Source organism: Neopsephotus bourkii, unplaced genomic scaffold, assembly GCF_033783945.1.
Source record: "Neopsephotus bourkii isolate Nb327-2 ecotype Australia unplaced genomic scaffold, CSIRO-AGI_Nbou_v1 NB_846, whole genome shotgun sequence".
In the NCBI taxonomy this organism is placed as follows: domain Eukaryota; kingdom Metazoa; phylum Chordata; class Aves; order Psittaciformes; family Psittacidae; genus Neopsephotus; species Neopsephotus bourkii.
In genome coordinates this window covers 922053-945942 of record NW_026901342.1, presented here as the reverse complement: position 1 = coordinate 945942, position 23890 = coordinate 922053, and the positions used below count along the sequence as shown (strand labels likewise).

Sequence of the window (23890 nt, the reverse complement as noted above, 5' to 3'; positions counted from 1 at the left end):
TTCTATCTAATTACATTGGCCACTGTAGGTTTCAGTCCTAAATACATCTTTCTGTGTAAAATAACCAACTGCCACTACTGTATCTATAAAAATTAATACATCACATGATTAAAATAAGCAAAAGTACACAGAATGAGTAGTAGCCGTCTGATCACTTGAAGGGTTGTTACAGCTAAGCGAGTTCAACCAGTCAGACCTAGACAAGTTTAGCCAAAGAGAACCAGACAACCACTCTAATAAGTGAAACATCACATTAAAGAGACATCACAACAAAAATTTTTCTATAGGTCACTGTAGATCCTTTGTAGGTTCTTGCAAGGCATCACCAAATTAAAACAGGAGAAAGTTGTATATGATTAAGTGTGCTGTGGATGTTACGTCATTCGTGACAAATGATGTGTTCCAAAATGAATAGATCTTGAATTGGTGCTGGGGATAGAATCATAGAATAGTTAGGGTTGGAAAGGACCTTAAGATCATCTAGTTCCAACTCCCCTGCCATGGGGAGGGACACCTCACACTAAACCATGTCACCCAAGGCTCTGTTCAACCTGGCCTTGAACACCGCCAGGGATGGAGCATTCACAACTACCTTGGGCAACCCATTCCAGTGCCTCACCACCCTCACAGTAAAGAACTTCTTCCTTATACCCAATCTAAACTTCCCCTGTTTAAGTTTGAACACATTTTCTTCATTTTCTTTCACACAATTCTGTAATGTAAATGAAAGTGCAGTAAAAAAGGACGATCTTGATCTGAATTAAAATACTAACGTAGGCATGCCTTGTATGAGATCAAAACCATGGTGATTAAAACTCTTAACTGGCATTTTTTGCTTACTGGAGCATCTTCTAGTGAAGGAAGAAAGCAGGAAACTAGGACTGGAACCAGGAAACTAAACAAGTTAAATGTGAGAGAAATGTGAGGTTGCATAATAAATGCACTCAAGCAACCAGTGAGATATCTCTGCAAAGGCCATGAAATATGAAATGTAACTGTAAGAGACCAGGGTCAGCTACACTTAGATCAAGCTGATAAATTCAAAAGCTCTGTCTGCAAACCTGGAAAAGCATACAGTCAGTCATGGTTCAAAAGCATAGTCATGGAGGGAAAAAAATGGAAAGTTACAATATTGAAAGACAAGTGCACTTCAAACTGAATCTCATTCTGCTAACTCCAGTCCTTACTTGTGATGTCTTGATCTCTTTTGTGGCAGTTGGGGCAAGGCACACTAGGCTGTATGAAATGCCAGCTAACATCTTGAATTACAAAAGTCAGGGAGAAAAACAAGATCTGATTCTGTGGTGAAACCATCCACACAGAAAATGCTTTTCAATGCAAAAGTAATAACTGCATGCTATTAAATGTAACTGTAAACCTAAGCTAATATAATATTCTGTTTATTCCCACTGGGTGGGTTCCTGTGAGCCTGATCTTTTGCGTCTCCTTAATCCCTGCACATGCTACTTTATGCATTTTCCTTTCTAATGCTCTGCTTTGCTACCTGTTGTCTGTGCACTCCATTAATTTTTGCAAGCATGTGGGATTATCTTTTTTAGCAGTAGCTAGCACTGGCTGGCATTTGCATGCTACACTCATTCAATTCAATTACTGAATGTCCACAGAGCAGTAATTGCAGTTTCAGGAAGCTGAGGTTAATGGGTAAATGGAGTTTTATGTCTTCCTGGGTCATAAGATACTGATGGGTAAAATGTATTTGGATAGTATAGATTTAAATTGTGGCAGGCTGTGCTAGCAGCTTATAACGAAAGTTTAGGTGTCTGCTGAAATTGAAAATGTCATTACTGATAATGGAACCCAAAGGATGGAAGAGAGCTATCCTGATCAGTTCAGCTTCTGTTTTCCCAGTAAATAGACACAGCATGCAGTTTGGTTGGTGAGAAAATGAGCATTTCTGTTTTTCTGCAATAAAGGCCACTTTTCCTCTGCATTGCCCAACTCTAAGTAAACATCATTGTTTGAGGGACAAAAGGCTTAAAAGAGAGTTTTGTCTAATGTAGGGGTCCAAATGAAAATTGGACATTTGCCTCCAGGTGCCTGTCCATTTTTTGAGAGATCAGAAGGCAGTCCCTGGAGTACATCAGTTATCAGCTTGATCAACAGGCATGAGGGTTGATTAACTGTATCAGCCATCCAGTTCTAACCAGCCACTATCTAGAAACCAAATTCCCATCAAATATGGGGCTTTTCTGTATGTTTCAGTTTTTTAAAAAACCTTTTCAAGTCAGTGGTTCCAGAGAAAGATTAATTTGTCCCAGCTCTGCCATGCAAAGAGAAAGAGGTTATGCTGCCATAATGGCTTTCAGAAAGCACTATGCCTTCCAATAAAACATTAGGCTCGCATTTTCCTGTATGGCAAAAGGTTAAGAGTAACTAAAATGAGTAAGAGGGAGAATGCAAATGTAAGTAGGGATGTGGGACAGTCAAGCCTCGCATCTCAAATGTTACACACCAAGTAGTAATTCAGCTGAGAGTCAGATCTGCTCTGTGTTGCTTGGGGCATTCAATGCCTTATGCATTCCATCTTTATATCCCCTCAATTTCCTGTGGAGGGCTTCAGCGAAGGCTGGCTGCAGGGATCTGGCCCTGTTTTCTTCCTCCTCTGGCACGCTGCAGCCTTAGCCCATCTGGCCTCATCTTTGACCTCCCTTAAAAGCTCTTCATTAGAAAGTATGTCTCAGTCATGGCTGGAACATTGACCTCTCTCTTGACCCATACCCTTCATTCTCATTTAACCCCATGCAAGGCTGTGTTAGCCAGGGTCTGGAAGGTCAGTAACTGCTTACCTGGGCTTTAACTTCTCAAGTGCACCTGGCTAATGTGGCTTTAGGCAGGAGAATTAGAGGAGTGTTTGAGGAAAAAACAAAGAGAAAGTGGAGAATGGATGGGAGTGTATCACAGGTAGACGGAATTTAGATGAGTGAAAGTGGGGGAGCAAAGGAAGAAGACATGAGAATTATCAAGCAAATATTACTGAGGTACTGGAAGGAAATTGTGCTCATTAGTATTAGACCTGTAAAGTCAGGTGTCAGAGTTAGTGGGGTAGATGCCTACCTTGTCAGCACTAGCTGAGCTGAGCTGAGGTCCTGGTGTGCCCAGACAAACTATCAAAGCTGTGTCTTGCCAGTCAGAAGGCGGGGGGTAGGGGGGAGCTGAACACCATACAAGCTGCACATCAGTGCTCCCTGGGCAGCCTTGATGAGCAAGCAGGGCTCCGATCCTCAGGCCAGGATCCAAGGACCTATAGCATGAAAGTCTTGTGCACATTTCATACCTACAGGATGGGACTGACAGGAGCCTGCAGAACACTATTGCAATGGGTGCAAAAGAATTGTAAGAGAGAAAGAAAAGGGAAGAAAGAAGCAGACAGACTGAAATGGAAAACTGAAACAAATGTTGATAATATTGAAAGCATAGTCTAGATCTTGCCAACAAAGTTGTTAACATGTGAGTGGAAGCATCTTTCTGCTAGAATCCACTTGTATGCACTTTGATTATTTCTAAAATATATATGTAGGTCTGCTTTTGTGGTGGCACAGGAAACCAGCCCTCTGCTTTGTTTGAAACTGTGCCAGTAACAGCAGCAAAACCTTTTTCTAGCATTGCAATACTGGGACTTGGCATCACATGTGATGCTCATGACAGCAGAAGCAAAAGGGAGGTGGTAGGTATTTTCTGCACTGGTTTCAGCTGGGATAGAGTTAATTTTCTTCCTACTAGCTGGTACAGTGATGTGTTTTGGATTTGGTGTAAGCATAATGTTGATAACACACCGATGATACAGTTGTTGCTGAGCAGTGCTTACCCTAAGTCAAGGACTTTTCAGCTTCTCATGCCCTGCCAACAAGGAGGTGGGGGGGGGGGGAGGCACAAGAAACTGGGAGAGGACACAGCCAGGACAGCCAACCCAAAATGGCCAAAGGTATATTCCATACCATGTAGTGACATGCTCAGCATATGAACTGGGGGAAAGCTGGTTGGGACCCATTGCTTGGGAGCTGGCTGGGAATCAGTCAGCAAGTGGTGAGCAATTGTATTGTGCATCACTTATATATTTTAATTCTTCTAACATTATTATTATCATCACTATTTTCTTCCTTTTCTATCCCATTAAACTGTCTTTCTCTCGACCCACAAGTTTGAGTCTTACAATTCTCTCCCCCATCCTGCTGTGAGGGGGAGTGAGAGAGCGGCTGTGTAGTGCTTAGTTACCAGCTGGGGTTAAACCATGATGATTGGATAAACCTATTTAATGCTATTACACTATACCTTCTTATTCCTCCCTGTGGAAACACAAGCACCTAGGCATATGGCAAATAGTTTGAAAACATTGCTGGCAATTAGAAGTCCCATGTCCTTGACCATCCACTTCTGGCAGAGGCGTAATTAAGGTTAATTCTTCAAATTCTGAATCAGAATCATGAGAGCATTTTATCCCATTTATTTATATTTTATGGTAATGCAACACATCTAAGGTCTATCTTGGCCTTTCTTGGCCTTCACATCATTTGTTTTCAAATTTCCGCATAATATTGCCTATATCCCACCCCTTCTCTTAGCATATGGTCAGCTGAGAGTGCTCTCTCCTAATGGCTAGTAGTTATTTTCTGATAATATTAGTGTTTCCATAACCAAGATGGATATTTCCAAGGGAATGACTACATGAGTGTTTGCAGCTGTGTTCAAAACATAGTACGGCCAAAGACTGTCATGAGTGTATGTTACACACCCAAAGTTCAGTTCCAAACAGTATTGGGACTGTGTTTTAAGAGCTCATGTTAATTCCTAGGCCTCTCTATGAAAATCAAAATTCTTGATATTTTAGGATTAGTCCATGGCAAAACTCATCTGGAAGATGATTTTTTAATCCCACTGAAACTGTGGGTGGAGATCTGGTTTCACATCCTTACTCTCTAACTATTCTCTGTTCCTGACCAAAGCAGAATTAGTTGGGATTGTGATTCTTAGCCTATTTAAATGGCCCTTTAATAAGGGTTCAGGTTTTCTCATTATAGACAAAGATCTCAGATCTGAGGTTCTGGTGTCTCCATAGCTCTTTCCTAGGCTCTACAAGACTACATTAGCTCATAGTTCTAGCCCTGAAGAGAGTGTAATTTCATCCTCACATTTCAAAAGGTTAATCTCTTCTCATTAGCAATAAAGGGTCACATCACATGGCTAAAAAAATAGCAACATACATCTGAATCTTCTACCCATGTGAGCAGCGGAAAAATGAACAGGAGTGGGAAGGAGTCATCACATCATATACGCAACTCATCTAAATCTGGATGCTCAAATTAGATTCCTCCACCAAGTGGAGTCAGGAGGAGTCATCTCTTTCCCTGTTAGGAAAGTTAAAAAAGCTCCTCATTTCTTTAACAAAATGTTTGATTTTATTTGATTATGTATCAAATACCTTAAAAAGGTGCTGTGAATATCTTGCCTTCCACCCAGGCTCTCAGCTTAGGCTGCTGGCTTGCTGCTCCTGCTGACCTTTCAGAAGCACACCAGAACATCTTCCTTTGGGCTCCAGGCCAACAAGAAACAGACAAAAAAAAATAGAAAGAAAAAAAAAGGAAAATCTTGAAAAACGCCAAGAAGGAAGCATTTTTAGAAAACTCCAGAGGTGAAGAGGAGGAGCTGCAGATGTGTGTCACAGCCACAATAGCTGCTGCGCTTGGAGATAGATAAGCTCTCAGCCCACATGAACTGTGAGATGTGAGAGCTTAATGAGCAAAACTGGCCATGCACTTAATAAATATTTAGGCTGAAGGACTGAGGAAGGTCGTGTTTTGAAGACCTAACTACAGACAATCCAGTCATAATGGGGGTAACAAGATATTTCTAGGAGGCAAAGGTGTCACTCCAGCGAAGCCAGGTAGGCAGAAGCTGTCAGAGGAAGGGCTACCAAGATCACAGCTCTCACAAGCAGATGCCAGCATTCCCTGTGGGACTGTAAGGGCCCCTCTGCTATGATAGCTTCCCTGCCTTGGCTTCATTAGCCCAAAGGTTGCAGAAACCTTTAATCTGAATCTAGGTAGATGTGAGATGCTGCAGGTACACCTACCCATGCCATAATGGCAACTTTGATTACAGTGCAGGTATCTTTGAAAACAGAAGATCTTGAGAACAGAGGTCAGGGTGTGATTATAAGAATTACAGGCTTTCCTAAAAGCGCTGAGGAAAACAAGAACACAGGCAAACTGAAAAATCCATTGATTCTTCTATTTTAATCCTGATGACCAGCTACATCAAAATGATCTGCCTGGAGCCATTGCAGCCAAATCCACAATAAAGGAAACACCATTTGGATCAGCATCAGACATCAGAAGCCTTCCCAGAGGAGAGAAAAGGTAAGGAATGTAGTACTGGCCTTGTCGCTTCTCCCTTGGCAAATGACTAGCTCTCAAAAACCCTAATTAAGGTTCCGTCTTTAAAATGTGATTTCCATTTGCTCCCTAAGGTTTAAAAATAGTGAAAAGATTTCAGCAATTGATGACACTCTCAGTTGTACTAAATTAGAGCCTAGAGGAATTAGAAGCTGCTGTTGGTTTCACATCATAATGGTACCTCCTTTTCTTCTTTCCCTTGTACCAGGACGCTGTTCCCTGACGCCACCCTCATGGGCAGCAGCTACATGCCAGAGAGGTAAATCACCTGCCAGTGCTGCTCGGTTGGAGTAAGTTTTCTAGCACTTAAGGTTTCATGTAACCTTTGGAGCCCTTCTTTCAGGTTATCCCATGGGCCTGCACCTCCATCTTTCTTCACATATGCAGTCTTGTGAATGTGGGAACAATTTTGCCTTTATGAGTGTTTTTGACAACAGGTTAACTTTACTGGCTGTGATGGAAATCCTCTAGATTTGCAGTGCAATGAACTAAGCTGAACCCAGGGGATCTGTGTGTGTGGGTACAGACCGCTTAATTGCATGTGAGCAATGTTGTCCTCTGACTCAAAAATACCTTTGCCTTGGGGAAAAATAAGATATCCCCCCAAATTCTTGTCTTTCTCTATACACAGACATCATCTCTTTAATGTGGCCCTTAATTTGTCTCAACACGATTTCTTGAGTAAATGGCATAAAAAAGACTATTAGTTGTTTCTACTGCAATCTCTGAATGATAAACACATGTGGTGTACTCCTGTACAGTAATTGGGCATTTCTGTGATTAGATAGTCCCTAATTAAAAGCATCTCACCTGCTTTCAATATGATGGCAGTAAAAACATAGCTATGTGCTCTGTTTCTGGCATAGTTTCAGCTTTTCCACAGAGCTGAAATAATGACCATATATACCAGTTAGCTTAGGCTTCAGGCTTTGAAAGCTCAATGTGAGTAATGAAGAGAAAGCAATCTGATTAGCTGGTGGAGCTGTCTAAAAGGCATCATTACGAAGGAGCTTAAAAAAGGAATAGAACTATGCAAAATAGATTAAAGGTAAAATAAAAATAATAGAATCAAACAGCATAACAACGAAAAATGTCTGCGTTCATCTGAAATGAATATTTAATAGATTGCACAGTGACATCCATGGCTTTATATTCTTCTATTTTAATGATCTTCACCACAGCTTGAGGTCCTTTGTCTTGTCTCCTTCTACTGACATCAGCTGGAAGAGACAGAGATTAGAACAAGGGTAATTTCCCCATGGTGGTTCCTTGGCACTGTTTCTGCTTTGCTCGGCCATGAACTGAAGTTTAAGGATGAAATGTTGTCACTCAGGCTGATTCTTCCCTCCACCCCTCCTTACCAGGGTTAACCACTCAGCTAGTCTCCAAGGAAACGCATGGCTCCTTTGCCCATCTTACTGCCATCCTACAGCCTCATATTGAGAACATCACCATAATCTCATTAGGAGGTTGAATTTCCCATTGAAGCTTGAATTCCCTTAACAGGAGGAGACTGGACTAATGCAATTAAGCAAATTAGCATTTTGAGCCATTGCATGGTATCTGTCTAATACCATGAGCAAAAGCTAGGTAGTTTTTTTCCTCTGTTAAATAAATAAATCAACAAAACCAAAACCCCAGCCCTCTCCCCACATTATGTTCATGGAAATACTGTAGTCCTCTCTCAGCGGTAAAGGTCTTTACAAATGGGAAGATAATTGCTCACTTGACTAAAAACATTAATTGCCTTCCCCTTCTTTTTCCTAGTACTCCCATCTGAGTGGTTCTGATTATTTTTATCTGTGTAACATTTATGCTTCCAGAGGTAAAGTAGGGTAAACTGAACATTTTGTTTTGTCCCTCTCTTACGGTACGTAACAATGGTTACTAGATCGGAACAAAACTCCTATTGGTTTCGGATCTATTTTGATGTGAAGTGTTTGTTAAGTGCTATGAATAACTATTTTAAAATGCGTCGAATTTTCTGGAGATAATTCCATCATATTCAGTAATTCTCTAGAAATGCATATTATTAAATGCCTAATGCACAGCTTTTCTGCATTTTGTTGTGTGGTTTTGAGCCTAATCCAGTTCCCTCCTCCCTCCCCCACGCTGCTAAGAAAACAAAGCTGTAAGAGGGGACCATAGCAAGAATCAGAATCCGTAGATCTTTGAATAATATCCTGGTACATGAGTTTCAAAGGCAGTGTATTTCCCCCCAGAAGCCTGGGGGAGGGAGAGGAGAAGCAGTGTCCTCCTGTGGATAATGCTGCCATCTCTATCACAGCATTTCTTCCTGGGGAGATGGAAGACGGAACGATGGGGATAGGGTCTAGCAGCCTCTTACACATATCGATTACCAAGGAGGTTATGTTGCTGGCTGTTTGCTGTGTTCAGCTTTGAATGAGAAAGGCAGGAATAACAAGTGTATTTTAATAGATGTTATTGTGCTACCACTCATCTTCTCACGAATAAATCCCAGTCTGCCACTGGGCACTACAGTCAGAAGGAGCGAGAACATGGATTATTACTAAATAAAGACATAGGGTTTACACTCCACTCTCCGTAACACACAGTCCCCATCCTAAGCCACTTACAAAATAGATATGTATTACATAGGCAGTACACATAGTCCCAAAGGATAGACTAATCTTAGCATTTTTGCCTGAAAAAACAAGTAACTTCAAGACTGAGTCAATACTGAGAATATCTGTCACAAACTTGAAAATAGTTTAGTACAGATAATGCTGTGGTTGTTTCAAAAGAGTCAAGAAACTAATATGTATTTCTGTGGTCACAAACTTCCAAAATGTCAGACCTGAGCTCCTGAGCTGCTACTGAAGAGAAATTGAAATGTGCTGAAACAAAAATACAGGACTGAGGCTCGCAAACGAAATGAGCTGTGCACTGTTATAGCAATAGCCATACAGTTTGGATTAAAGTATTTCAGTATTTAGGGTGTCAGATTAGATAAGAACAACAACAAAAAAAAAAAACTCAAAAACCACCAAAACAAAAAAAAACCCAGAAGAATTAATATTCTGAAATACGTTTTTCCCCTCTTGATGTCATTACAGGGGATGAATTATTTCTCCAAGTAAGTTCTTACATAACAACGAGTCATGCTTTACACATTTGATTTTTCCTTCCTATCATGTTTGGATTTAAATATAGCCTTAATCCTGCATATCCTGCTTTGAGAAGCTTAGATCTGTAATGTATTGTATAGTATTCCTTAAAAGGCTTTGCTCTGTAGTATGTAGTGTGTGCTAGCCTTGGGCTAACAATACAGATTCCCATTCTTAACCTTATGCTTGATACCTTTGGATAATATTCTTATGAGGAGTGTTCACCTAGACTGCAGGATCCATTCATACCTTCCTCATCTCTTTGGGAATTTGTTAAGATCATACATGGCTTTGGCTCCTGAGGTAGTGAGTTCTTTCTTGAATTGAAAAGGGATGGTGTACAGAACCCCAAATTAAAGCAATTAAAGAGAGCTTGAAAGTTACAAATTTTGATAAGCTTAAAAATAATGAGCGACAAGTGCCAATTTAAACAGACGTTAAAGATATTTTTTGGTCTTCGGCAGAGAACACAACTTTTATAAAAATTGATGCACATCTCTGGAGTATGGCAGTGCAGATTTTTAGTAAAAAAGTCCAAAAGACACAAGGACGTAAACTGTATGTGGCATGCAGAGACACTGCCACCTCCAAATCCATTAGTGTTTGCAGACAGCAAAAAGGATGACTCAGGTGTGTATACTTCTTCATTCAAATGATGGCTGTCATACTATAATGGCTTGTGTTATTGTTCACTGTTTATTGCTAAAGGGAAGTGTCCCAATTTTAATATCAGCATTTTGCCTGAATAAACCCCACATGCCCGGTTTTTGAGAAGCAAGATTGATTCATGTAGAGAAGGTGACTAACAGCAAAGCAGAAAAGGGGGAAGAAATAAAAATAATGGATCCTTAGTGTTCCTTTGCAGGAAAGGCTCTATTTATGAAGCAAATGATACAAAATGAATGTATTCATGAATAAGGCTGAGAGGTGGCACAAACATAAACAGACTATTGTTGAAATAAAGCTGCACTGCTGTGCTTCCTGTGAACCACCACGTTACACTGGTACTCTTCAGAGCAAAACTGCTTAGTGTCATGGGGGTGAGTGGCTTCTGCACTAGTGAACATAGAAAGCAGAGGGATGTCCTCATGCGACTAAGGCTTGTGATGTGTGGGGTGGATTTGTTAGAAGGAGGCACTTCCAGCAGGCATCATACATAGCTATGGTGTCTCATGGGGCCTCCACCAGCCGCTTCCTTCTCCCTGCCCTCCATCACCCACCTCTTCTTCATCCATTTGGAAAGGTCAAGTGAACCACGGGAAGAGAGGAAGGTACAAGTTGTCATCAGACTGCACTGGGATAGTTTTCCAAATATGCTGTATGCCCTAGACCTAGAGGTATTAGTTGTTGGAAAGTAACATGCTTTGTAAGCTTGTTTCTCTTTTTCTCCTTGTCCAGATTTTTTCCCCAAAATTCTCCACATTGCTATGTGATAGTAGTGTTACAGAACTCTGGGTGCAATATAATTACAATCCAATGCTAGTTGTCTGTAATATGTGCCAAAACAGGCTCAGCATCATTAAATGATGAAAGCTTGATCCAGTTCCCACCTCTGAGATGTTCTCAGCACACACAGTTACAATGCCCAATAGCTGGGGTTTTAGGTGCTGTTGACCAACATAGTTTCTTACTTTTAACACACAGATTAATTATTTTTCAAAGCAAACTGAAATTATGTACTTAACTATTGAAGTCTTTTTCAACCATCCTGTTAAAACGACAGCACTAAGAGGCTCCTGTGAAAACGGACTGATTGTTTTGGGTGCTACAAACTTTCTGAGCTTCTCTACAGTCTTTCTATGGTTTTCCTTCAAATATACCCCTTTTACTAGGATCGGTTCTCCTCCACTCCATATTTACTCCTGTAATTTTTCTCAGATGCATTTTTTATGTGTTAACTTAGTTTTCCTTTAAGCTCTGATGAAGACCACATTTTCGCTCATGTTTTAAAAATCCTGTAGGGTTTCCTCTCATACAAAAGAGGTGAAGAAAGGCTGATCCACTTTCTGTGTCTTGCCATGACATTTTCTACTCTATCATACATCGCCCTTTAACTTCACTTAATTTACCTAATTCTAAACTTCTAGAAACCTCTCTTTAGCATATTTAATTCGTGCATAAATGAAGGATGTTCTGGGGTTAAAACCACAGAGATCAGTTTGCACTGCTGTTTGCAGATACCACCAACCTAGCATCAGGAGTCAGGACAAGTGTTGTGAGGTCCTACCTAATGAAATAGCGAGAACTTGCCATAAATAATTTAGGACTTGAGATTAATTCACAACAATTAGGTTGGAAATTCCTGAAACAAGTAATGAGTTTCGGAAAAATGTAAATGCATTTTGCAGACATACACTAAAGCTGAATATGCTGGATCTGTTTTAAAAAGAATTATTCACTCATCTCTGGTCCACAGTCTTGCATGGGTCTAAATTTAATTTACCACAATTGTCTATGACCTAATTTGGTAAGATTTTCCTAGAGTCTGTCACAGTCTTGAGCTACCAGAATAAAATTTTGCCATCAGGAAATTTGGTGAATGAGGGCATTCACTTCTTCTAAACTGCCAATAAAATGTCAATTCTATTGTGATATTCCTTGACTAATTCAACAATTAACAGCTTCCACTTTTGCCAGTTATCCCTGTATACTTCCCACCTTGCAGTGAGTTCAGACTTTGTCACAAGGTGAATTGTCAAGACGATCTCCACAGACAGATTTTATCAAAACCCTTAAGAACATTTTATATAAATGGCAGCTGCTGTTTGTTGTGCGTTTTGTGAACTCCTGGTATTTAGAAGAATGTTAGTTGTTCTGTGAAAGTCTCAACAGTTTGGTTTTATTACTTTTAATTAATGTCTACACTACACCCAGTGCTGAATCACCTTCTGCACTCTCCCAGAGGGTTAGCTGGTCTGTGATTTCAGCTTGGTGCTGACACCCCCTCTTGGTAGGGAGATCATCCTCTTTTATTTCTTTATTCTGGGTTTAATCTAGTCTGACCCAAGTGGTCACAAGCTGATTAACCCACTATACTCAATGGATTTGACTTCCTGCAGGGACACAGCAGACACAGGGCTCCAGCTCACACCCCAGCCCACACTCCCAGATCATCCACATGCTCCATGAGCAAACCACTCAGGTCACCAGTCCCTCCTTGGAGATGGGCAGCACAAAACGCTGGGACAGACAGCCAAGCCCATGGCACCAAGGATGGAAGAAAAGGTAGAAAACCAAACCCCAGTCCTATCTCCTCCCATCTCAGGGCTCAGGGGTCAGGGTTGGGGCAAGTGACTCTGCCTGTGGATGTGGGCAGCACTGTCTGCAGTCCACAGTGGTGCTGCACCCTGCTGTGAAGGGGTCTGGTTCTCACTCCTGCCACAGCAATGACACTGCTGAAATACCCACTGCTATGGCATCCCTCTAATAAGTGTTGGTTCTTACTGAGGGATAGAATAAATTCATTTACGAAGTTGCAGTGTCAGCGTAAGAAAGGCAGCAGCATGAAATTGTAATCACTCCCAGTCCAAGATACATATCCAAGAAAATGAGGTTTTGGTTTATCTTGTCTTTAATGTAAAAAGATCCTCATATGAATTTTGGACAAATTATGCACAGGTAAGGCAATCAAGTACATTTAACATCTCAAGACTGGTCAGTGCTAGCACTGTGCTGTCACCTCACAATATTAAAGAGAGACTATTAGAGCTGTAATTCCACTGCCAGACAAGAAATTAAACAGAAAATATTTATTCCTTCAGAACTTTCTTCTTTCAAACTTTCTTATAAGTTAAAACACTAGAAAACTCTTCCTCCTCCCCCTGTTGTTTTCTGACCTGGAAGGGCACTTCAACATAGTTTTGAGTTCAACCCTACAAATTGGAATGCAGTAAATCAATTAGTTATCAGATTGTATCTTATTCTGTATAAAATGTAGGCATTTCCAGTACTAAATGACATAAAGAACTGCTTCAAACTAGCTTCAGAAAAGAAGAGCCCCAAAGAGTTGTAAAGTTACAATGGGTGTCCCAATTTTTCAGGCTTGTTTTTGGAATTCTAATAATTCAGTGCTAAGGACACTTCTTGGATACGCTACAGGCATCTGCTGATCTGAACATATTTTTTAGTGAACATTAACTCCCTGTTTTAATGAAAATCTGTATTGATGAACCATTTGTTACAGGGAAAAATCAGTATCTATTCTGCTACTGATCAAAAACAAGCTGTAATACACCATGAGGCAAGTAAAGAATGCAAGCAAAGCGTATTCCTTGAATTCTGCGTAGGAGATGCTAACAGTAATGATTTAAATTCACAAATTAACATTAATGACTTATTTACTGGAGGAGTGTGGAACACTGAACATACCACTAGTACTATTTTGGTGGGTTATATTGTGCTTAGATTGTATGTACATAGTGCCTCTGCCTACCCCTGCAGTCAGTGGCCCATCTTCTAAACAACCCTCTGATGTAGGGAAAGCAGTCTTACTTGCATGCATTTCTCTTTAGGTTAGGATAACACATTCATGTTCATTGGTTTCTGCTTCTTCTGGGCCTTTGTTTTATGGTACTCAGACACTGATGGATGAGAGTTTGCACATTCCTTAAACATCATTGATTTCTCAATAGATTGTGGAGCCTTCTTGGCTGAGTCTGAACTGCAGGAAGTAACTATAGGCTTGCCTCAAAGGTGCTGCATAATTAAGAGCTTGACTGTCACACAGGGATGCAATGACATGATCCAAATGTGGATGGGAGAGTTGGAGAGGAAATTCCATGTGGAAGTACAGGCAAGGAAGCAGACTTCAGTAATCAACTTTCCCGAGCCCTAACAGAACAGCAGATGCAGCGAGGACAAAGTGACTCCTAAACCATTACAGTCAGCATATTTGTAAGAAGCAATTGTTCAGGATTTTCAGAGGCAGGAAAAAACCTAGGGAGCAGCTGTCTCAAAAAACAAGACTTAAAACCAGATAACAGCTTTGAAGTGAACTGGCACTAAAGCCAGAGGTCCTAAAGGTTTGGGATCAAATGGAGGTAGATTAATTAGAATTTCTGAAAGGAGATAAAATAGGGAATACAGTATGTCTGCCCACAGCTTCTCAGGAGGAATTGAAGTGGAAATGAAAAGTTGGTATTTAGTTACTGCTGAGAACAGTTACAATACTGCTAAGTCTTCTTAATAATGGTCAGAAAAGAAACAGTTGAAGAGGTGCTAAGGGTAGGAGGAAATAATACAGTGGGAATGAAGCACTGTGGAAAAATACTCTTTAATTGCTAACTTTGGCAAAGGTGTATCTAGGGAGTTAATCCTATTGAATGTTTTGCTATATTGGGATATCAGTTAGTTATCAGAGTGAGGGTGTGTGCAGAATGATGTTTTACGGAGTTTTCTTCAGCCAACTGTACCAATAGAAATGGATAATTTGTAATATTCTGAGATTGATATTTTGCTTAGTGTAAGGTGACACTTTCCATGCAGAATATCCAAGCTAATAATACTGTCAAACAGGAGTCATCTTATTAGTCTGCTCCCTTGGCTTTTCAAATATGTACATAATTCTGAGAAATAGTATTCTCATGTTGAAGTAATATCAAACTATATCTTACAAACAGTATATCCACTGTATACCAGTGAGTACCAGTTTCAGCAAGAAACTGTGAAAACCTCTATCTTCAGTCAGTAACAAGTATACAACTCATCTTTCTTTTTCCTTATTGAATGCCTGATAAATTAATGCTACCTTTCTGTGCCAGCTCCTTACTGTCTATGAAGGAAGACTCAAAATGCACTGGTTCCTCCTTTGGTGCTTCTGATTAAAGCCAGTCTTTGATTCTCAATGATTCTTGATTTATTTGGTCTCTCCCTTTTGAATATCACCAAACATCCAGGAGTTCAAAGCAATCAAATGGTTTATGGCTTTATAAGTCTTGATTTAGTACAGTTATGTTCCCCTATCCCCCCTCCCCCCCCAAATCCTCAAACCCTAAAACAAACAGTAGTGGCCAACTGGGTTGAGCTGCACCTGCAGGATGTAAGGGTTAACCAGAAACAGAAGAACCTGTATCAACCCTACTTTAAGAGAGACTTGATGAAATGCAAGAAATGACCCCTTGAAAGTTAGAGAGACGGAAAACGAGTGACACACAGTGCTATGCTACAGACGACACCAGATCCTGGGTACTTGTGTCTACAATGGGGAAAGGGTGATAAATATTAAAGTGTGCATGTAGGTGTTTATTGAGGTCACAGGTGGTTTGTGAGGAGAAGTAGTACAAATTCATTTAATATTGGAAACTGCATGTTTGCCTTGTTTAGTTCTGAAATAGGCAATAACCGTAATATGTGCTCTTTGGTTCAAAGATGTCCCTCGGTATGATAGCACAATATATTAATTTTGGGGTTTTTTTCCCATAGGACATTACAGTTGGCTGTACTATGCGGAGATGGGATAATGGGTAATAGACCAAGTCAGGCCTCAGCATAAACTTTCGTGACCCTTCAGCAGCCACTACCTTGGAAAAAAAACCTGCCTTGTAACACTGAACATGTAGGACTTTATGTTCTGGCTCTTTGGTGTTTCCTTGGCCATTGAAATTGTGCACACTTAGGAATGCCCACCTGTAACAGGGTTGCAGATTTCAGTCCAGGCAGGGGTGGTTAACCCAGAGCTTGAGGAACCTGGGGAAGGTTCCTCCTTCTCTTCCATGCTCGGGAAGGGGAGGAGGGCTTCACCTGTGGGAACCACCTGCTGCTTGCACAGGGAGGCCCAAGCTCTCACCCCAGCAAGGCTGCAAGAGCCATGTTTGCTCCCCAATCTCAGGAGGTTTCGCACGTGCACAGAAAGGCTCAGCACCAGCAGAAATGACTGACAGCAGTCAGCAAGCCCCATCAGCCCCTTGGTATCTAGGGGTTTGATCTTTAATCCCTGCAGAAAGGAGAAGGCTTCAAAGCCAGTCCTCCCACTTGCTGCCGTGCCACATGGCCACCAGGTCCTCTGCTGTTTTCTCATCAGATCAGGTCCCTACCAGAAAGCATTAGTGGTGACCACATGATGCCTAGGGCTGCATTGCTGGCTCTGAGTGAGCAGGGATGGACATATACAAGGATAAAGCTCTGGTCATCCATGAAGCTTTATGGCCAAAATTAAGATGGCAAACTAGGAGCTGTGGGTTCAGTGATGGGCTTTGGATGAAGGAGACTGAAGTCTCTCTAAACCCTTCTGCTGCTGCTACAGTCCTTTATAGGAATTAGTCATGCTATTATTTCCATTCCCTGATGGACTTATGGCAATCAGTAATATTGTTACTGCAGGATAGGAGCTCCAGCAAAGAACTGAGACTTTTAGTAGTGGGGCTTTGTACAAATAAGGAGCAAGCAGCCAGAATCCAGCTACAACTTCTGCAACTAGGAATAAAGCTTTAAAAAAGGTCTTTGGGGCTTTGAATCCCCGAGGGAGGGATAGCAGTTGAGAGAGAGATTGCAAAAAACCCATAGTATTTGTGTACTTGAAAATGTCACACATTTTGTCTGTTGCAGCTATGCCTCATTGCGGTTGTTAACGTGTTACTGTAACACCTGCTGGCCCTGATTAGGATTCCTGCGGGATGGTATAATCACAGAGCACAATGTGGCCACCAAGAAATTACAACTCATGATCTGCAGCACATAAAGGGGGAATAATGATAGACTCAACCAGATAGATATATGCTGGCTTATCCATACATACGGCCAGTATGGATGAATTTGCATCTTCATTTACTATTTTGTTTTAGCCCCATGAGCATCAGTGCTCCCTTATAACTCTGAGCCTGGCCATTATAAGTTGGCTGTTCTTACAGTGTCATTGAAGTAAATCTCAAATAAGGATTTGAAACAGGAGAAAATAACAGCTTAGGTTTAGGCTACTGTAAGCTGAGCTAGCTCAGGGACAAATTAACGTTTAGACTGAGCCTCTTCACATCTTCTGTAAGTAATTGTAAACTCTCTCATGCCTCAGCCCTACAGAAGAATTTAGGCAGCCCTGCTCTGCCAGAAACTGTGCCTTACGCTTTGTAAGACATACGATAGCTAATCTAAGTAGTCAGGCTTAGCATCTACTTTTCATAATTATTTGTGCAAGTACAACTAGGTTTATCAAATGTCTGCATTAATCAGACAAAGGATATCAGCGTTGCCAAAATAAATCTGTTTTAAAAGTGTTGTGTCTGATTATTTGTATTATTCAACCAACACCCAGACGTCCTGTTACATTAAGAGCTACACAAGCATGTAAGAAACCATTCCACCACCAGGGAGTGTATGACTAATTCACGATAAGAGAAAACAATTGGACATTACGAGCAAATAAAGGGAGAGGAGAATGAGGGCGGGTGTGATCGTCTGTGACTGGGTATTCCTATGAGAACTGTGAGTGAGTTTTAAATAAAGGAAAAAATGGTTTGATATAAATAAATTGGAAATATGATATCAGTAATCCTTACTGGGCATTTGCCTAGCCCAGTGGAGATTTCTGTGGTATGTACATAGCTTTCATATTAGGGTCTTATTCACAACCGTGCCTATTTACACCACTTTCACAGGGAACTCCAAATGGCATTGCAGAGACAGCAGAGGACAGAGGACCGCAGCCAAAACACTACAGCTGGCCTCCTCATACCACACAAATCTGCCATCTGCACCCAGCCAGACATGTGCCCAGCGAGGGTTATGGAGGCTGCATTTCTTTGTTATTAAATGCTTCATACTGCCGGCACAATATAAAGGGATCTTAGTGGGACTGAGTGTTTGTCTCAGTCTAACGTGTTTTGCTGCTGCATGTTTTCAGTTCCACGGCTATTCTGCTTGAGCATTAATGTGAATAAATCACTTCATTAAGATGCCTACTTGAACTGGTGCTGCCTGGAATAGCAAACCTTACTGTATATTTCAATGAGAGGAAGATGCACACAATAAAAGGATACATGTTTGCAGAAGTCTCTGCTTTCCAGTACCTTTTCTGATTTGAGGTCATCCTGCCATTTCATGGACCTTCAATTATTCTGAGCCTTTATTTATCACGAGCACCTCCTTAGAAGTCAGGTTGAGTTCTGGTCTTTGCCTTTAGGAGCTTGCAGTCAGTGATGCACAGCAATATAACAAGGCATCTTAAAAGAATAAAGCATTTAGCAGCTGAAACAAAGAACTTAATGGACAGAAAAAAAATTGTAAAATAGTATTTATTCATGTATTTTCAGGGTAAAATTTACAAGGTAAACTTGTGAGATGAAACTGGACTCTGTCAGGCACTCAAGTGTCTCAGATTAATTCTCCTGGACAATTCCCAGCCTTTTGTGAATGTGCTCCTTTCTTCACATCCCTAATTCTTTTCCCATCCAGTCAAAGAAGCCTGGCACTATCTCTCAGCTATTGTTTGTAGAAAAGTGGCTTATCTTGAGCCATACTTTTTCCTTTCATTTTCCTTTTGAATTGTTCTGTTCATGGGTCAAAGTCAAAACAGAGTGTAAATTATCACAGCGCAGTTCCCTTTTCATCACAGCCATAAAACATATTGCAAATCTAATACATGAAGTTGGAATTTCTATCTGTTCTTGAAAGTTATAACCAAAACCAAGTGCTAGTGGCTAGTAAAGCAAAACAACCTTTGTGATACCTCTCATCTAGGTTAACATCCATAATATTTAGTATTTACATAATAATTACTATTTTTCAGGATGAAACACAGCAATTGCCGTCTCTTTCACCCTCTAGCATTCTTGAAAAGGAGCATTGCTTGAACTGACCTGCAGTGTATCGCAAGAAGAAACCCCAACTAAGAGCACAGCAGCTTGGTAGGAAACACCGATAACATGTGGTGGCCTGACACAAATGCTATGTCATTAAAATGTAACAATAGTTTATGTTTCATAAGTCATCTTCTGTGCCAAAGCCTACCTGTTACACTTCATACTGCTTCTGTAGCCTCAGAATCACCCAGTCATCTTTGGGTCATCTCACCCAATCACATAAATTACTGACATTGTACACGGAGGGAGAATGGGGGCTTACACCTGCGAGGAGGGTTGCTGTTTTCCCTTCCTCGGATAGTTTGTATAATTCTTAAATTCACCTTGGCCAAACCAAGTCTCCCGGGAGCTCCACTTGATATGCAGCCCGGCAGTAGCAAGTGCATCTTTGCCACAAAAGGCACTTTGCGGTGTGACCCAAAGGGCACCTGTGGATGCAGGAACCAAGCCGCCCGGTAGCGATGCCAGCGGGCGGGGGGGAACCGTGAGCAGTGGCAGAAGCCGATTAACAAAGAGATTAACAAAAAACAGCCCAGCCACTGCAACAGATCTCCCGGTGGGTGCCCTGGGGCAGGGCTTTCATCTCCTACCCACTCGCGGCAGGACCCGCTGGGGGGGGGGAGGGAGGGCAAAGGGGGGTGTGTGTCCCACCTGCGGGGACGGGGAGAGACTCCGGCAGCCCCTCCCTCCCGTCCCGGCCTTCTTTGGGGTGCCTGCCCCCGCCGGCAGCCAGCCCATCACCGTGCTCTCCTGGCTGCGCTGCCACGAAGGTAGCCCGGGGTGGTGCCGAAGGGCTGCTTCCAGTTTCTGGAGACCTGTAAATAACAGCTCTGATTTGAATATATATATATATATATATTTCCCCCCACCACCACCTCTGCAGCCTTTGCAAAATAAGAGGCTACCTGTTGCATACTCATGTGGCAGCAGCGGTGTTGCCACTCATCAGGATAAATCGGTTCTCCCCTCGTTTACCGGGACATGGGCTCAGGGATGCTTTCGTGGCCCCAGCTATTCCCCACGCAGTCCGGCCCGGTCGTGTGGCGCCGGACTAGAACCGGGACCTGCACTGCCGAAGCCGGCTGCCCGACCTTATCTTGGGCACCCTGCTTGTGCTGCGCTGGTGCCCGCTGCCCCCAGCCCCTGGGGCTTTTACCTTTCGGGGTAACACTCTGTGCCCCTAGGTACTGCCCCCCTCCACCCCAGAAGTGCCCTTGGCGGGGCGCGCTGTGGTCACTGCCGTTCAGGCGTGGATGATTTGAACCTCCCAAGGCCTTCGTGAGCTATGCCCGCTTTTACTGCCTCCAGCTGGCAGATAAGGGAGAGCCACGGCAGCTGGGCCAAGGTCCCGCTGTGCCCGAGCGGAGGAGTCCGAAACATCCCTGTGCTGAACCTCTGCTCTGCCCATTGGGCTGTGCCTCTTTCCCACGCCTGAGCCTCTCCTCCCTCTCATTTACTCTCCGGGTGCTTTGTAAATGCAAGGGCTGTAATTTCGGATCCCCACGCTCCAAAAGGTTGGGTCCGTTCCTTTTGTAGTTTAGCTACCGCCAGGAACTTGCTGAGTATTCGCTCGGATACTCAGCGCTGCCTCTGGGTGAACCTGTGTCTGCCTTGAGAAACGGGATAATGCAGTGGCTGTTGTTTTGTTGCTGCCAATCTCTGGAGGGGGGGTTTCATGAAGTCTTAGCTCCGACAGCAAAACAAAATAACACACGGGCAACGCCACACACCTCGTGGCTGGGGATTTAAGAATTCCCCACAGGAGGCTTTCTGCTAGGAAGAGGCTGGCAGAGGCGCCCCTATAATAAAGCGTGCGAGGGAAAGTAGTTTGCTAGGAGAACAGCCTGGCTCGCTGACAGAGGGGGCGGATCCTGCGCACAGGCGGGCCGCGCCGGAGCGGCCCCGGCAGCATCGGGGCTATTTCAGGAGCCGGGCGGAGGCGGCAGCGGCGGCCGGAGCCGGGGGTAGTGGGGAGTCATGGAGTTAGCGGAGTCGGTGGGCTGAATGGGGACGTGCAAGTGGAAGCGAAGGTAGCCAGGGAAACACGGGTTTGCTTCGGTTGAGGGGAGAAGGAGGGGGGGGTTTAAGGGCTGCATCACAACTTGAGCTGCATCAAGCTGAGCCAGGCAGAGAGGGGAGCGGGAGAAGAGGGAGGTGGAGACGGCTGCCACCGGGGGATTTAGGCTCGCTTTATTGAAACAAATCAGTGTTGGGGAGAGAGCGGCGAGGAGGAGGAGAAAGAAGAGGAGGAGGTGGGGGTGTGGGGGCAGGAAGAGGGGGATCGAGAAAGAAAAGTGCGAGGGCTGTGGCTGGGAGAAGCAGAAGTGATGAGAGAGCGAGCGGGGAGGCTGGAGGAGGCTGCCCGTCCTGCTGCTGCGCCCCACGGGGACCACCGCTCCTGCCGCCGCCGGGCGCCCCCGCGGCCGCCGCTGCCGCCCCGCCGCCCCCGGCCCGCGACATGGAGGCGCTGAACGGCCCCGGCCCGGGGCCCGGCGACGCGTTGCGGCCGCCGCCGTCTTCGCCCGGCCACCACCACCCGCACGCCGAGAAGAAGAGGCTGCACCGCGCCCCGTCGCCCGCCAGACCCTTCCTCAAGGATCTCCACGCCCGTGCCGCCGTTGCCGCCAAGCCACCGCCCGCCCCTCCCAAGTCCCCTGGCCTCCCCAGCCGGGCACCCCCATCGCCGCACCCGGGAGCCCACCCGCCGGCCGCAGGGCTGCTGGCGACGCCGGGCCGCCTCTCCCGCCGCCCGGCCGCCCCGGGGTGCAAGGCCGCCGCTGCCGCCGTCGCCGCCGCGGGTAGGGCGGGTGCCAAGGCCTCCCCTTGCGCCAAGCGGGCTGCCCGCGGGCCGGAGCCGGGCCCCGGCGGTCGGGGCGGGGGGCGGCAGCCCAGTGGCGAAGCGGCCCCGCCGCCCGGTAAGGGCAGGAAGGGGAAGCGGGGCGCCGCGGCGGGCAGCGGCCATGCGGCGGCGGCGCTGGCCCGGGTGGGCCACACGGACAGCAGCTCCGATCTCTCCGACTGCCCCTCCGAGCCGCTCTCCGATGAACACCGTCTGGCTCCGGCCGCCAGCAGCGACGGCGAATCCGGCACTGGTTCCAGCGACCGTGAGCCGCCCGCCGCTCAGCCCGCCGCAGAGCCGACCCGCACCGGTGCCGGCCGCGGAGCCCCGCCGACCACCCGACCCAGCGGGGATCCGCTGCCCGCGCCCTCGGGCGGGGGACGAGTCCCGAGCCGCGGGGAGCCGCCGCCGGCCGCCCCTGAGGAGTTGCAGAGGGAGGTGGAGGAGCTGCGCTCGGAGAACGAGTACCTCAAGGTGAGCATCGTCCGCGGAGCCCGGCGTTGGCGGGTCCTCGCCCTGGGAAGGGAACGAAATGGGGAGGCAGCGGTAGAGGCGCAGCTCCCTCCTGGCCGGGACTAGAGGGTCCGCGCCGGGGTTGGCGAGGGCATTCGCGCAGCCTGAAAACACCGCCTGTAGGACCCCCCCACGCCACCCCTGCCAGACCAAATGTCCAACTTCACCCGTGGGAGAGAAATAGGGGCAGGGAGAGCCCGCCGGGGGCCTCGGCGCTGCCCCCCCCAAGAGTTGGACAGGGCACCACTTTAGGGCAGACACGGAGCTTCAGCGTGGGATCACGGCTCCCGGTAAACCCCGGGTTGTGGAGACTGGATGAACCCAAATCCAGTGCAACATGTGCTGTGTAGCAACACTACGTTTAGTTGACGTGGTGGTAGCTCAGCAAACCCCAACTCTTTCTGAAGCGCCGCAGTCACTGTACTGGTTAGCAAGACCTTGCTTTCCAGGAAATGTTTTCCTCAGTACCACCCTTTAAGACCAGCCAAAGAAACTGGTTTGCTCCTTTGCTGTGGAGGAAGTGATAGGTTTATGTTGTCTGTTCTGTTGCTTTATCACTGGGAAGCGAAGCCACTCATTGTGAAGTACTAATGGAATAACAGAGCAGCAATGAAAAGGGTCACTGCATCCTTGTGCAGGTAGAAAAGTACAGCTATATGCATTCGTCCTTGGAGAAAGAGGAAAGCTGAATGCAGGCGTGCTCTGAGCTGGGTTGACCCGCGGGAGCCTCTAGTTGGACTTGCACTTACAATCTGATCTTTTGGCACAGCGAAGAAGTTGCGTCCATAAAGATCTATAAATAAGATAAGCTGAGATAATTGTATTACCACATCTACTGTACCATTTGACTCCTGCTAGTGAGAACAGTCTTTCTTCCCTGATGCTGGAAACACCCGGTTGTTAAGCAAAATTACAGTGGAAATCCGTGGGAGTTTTCTTGGATAAGGACTAGAGCTGGGCTTAACCTTGGGAGGGAAGGGTGGTAAAGATAGAGACTGGGCTTGTTAAGGGCTTTGACTAAGGAACAAGAAACAGTGCCCAGTGTAGCAAGAGGTTAACAGTGGGGGAGCTGCAAGCTTCTTTGCTGGGTCTGGTGCTGCTTAATGAAGTGGGAAAAGGAATGAGCAATGATACAGCAAAATTTGCAGATGGCATTAAGGCTTTTCTGTCTTAACTCAAGCCTAGAAAAGATCAGACAGAACTTAATTGTAG

General features: G+C 44.6%; 1 protein-coding gene across 4 annotated transcripts in view; it reads left to right on the top strand.

Annotated features, from left to right (window-relative positions):
• Nucleotides 1–22184: 22184 nt before the first annotated feature.
• MTCL1 (microtubule crosslinking factor 1) overlaps nt 22185–23890 on the top strand; it is a 107885-nt gene continuing 106179 nt past the window's right edge. For 2 of the 4 annotated variants that reach the window (XM_061356308.1, XM_061356313.1), the window contains exon 1: nt 22186–22639. The gene's annotated coding sequence lies outside the window, so the exon portion shown is untranslated. Of the gene's footprint in view, nt 22640–23890 lie in introns of all 4 variants that reach the window. The other 2 variants (XM_061356305.1, XM_061356311.1) reach the window with 2 other exon arrangements.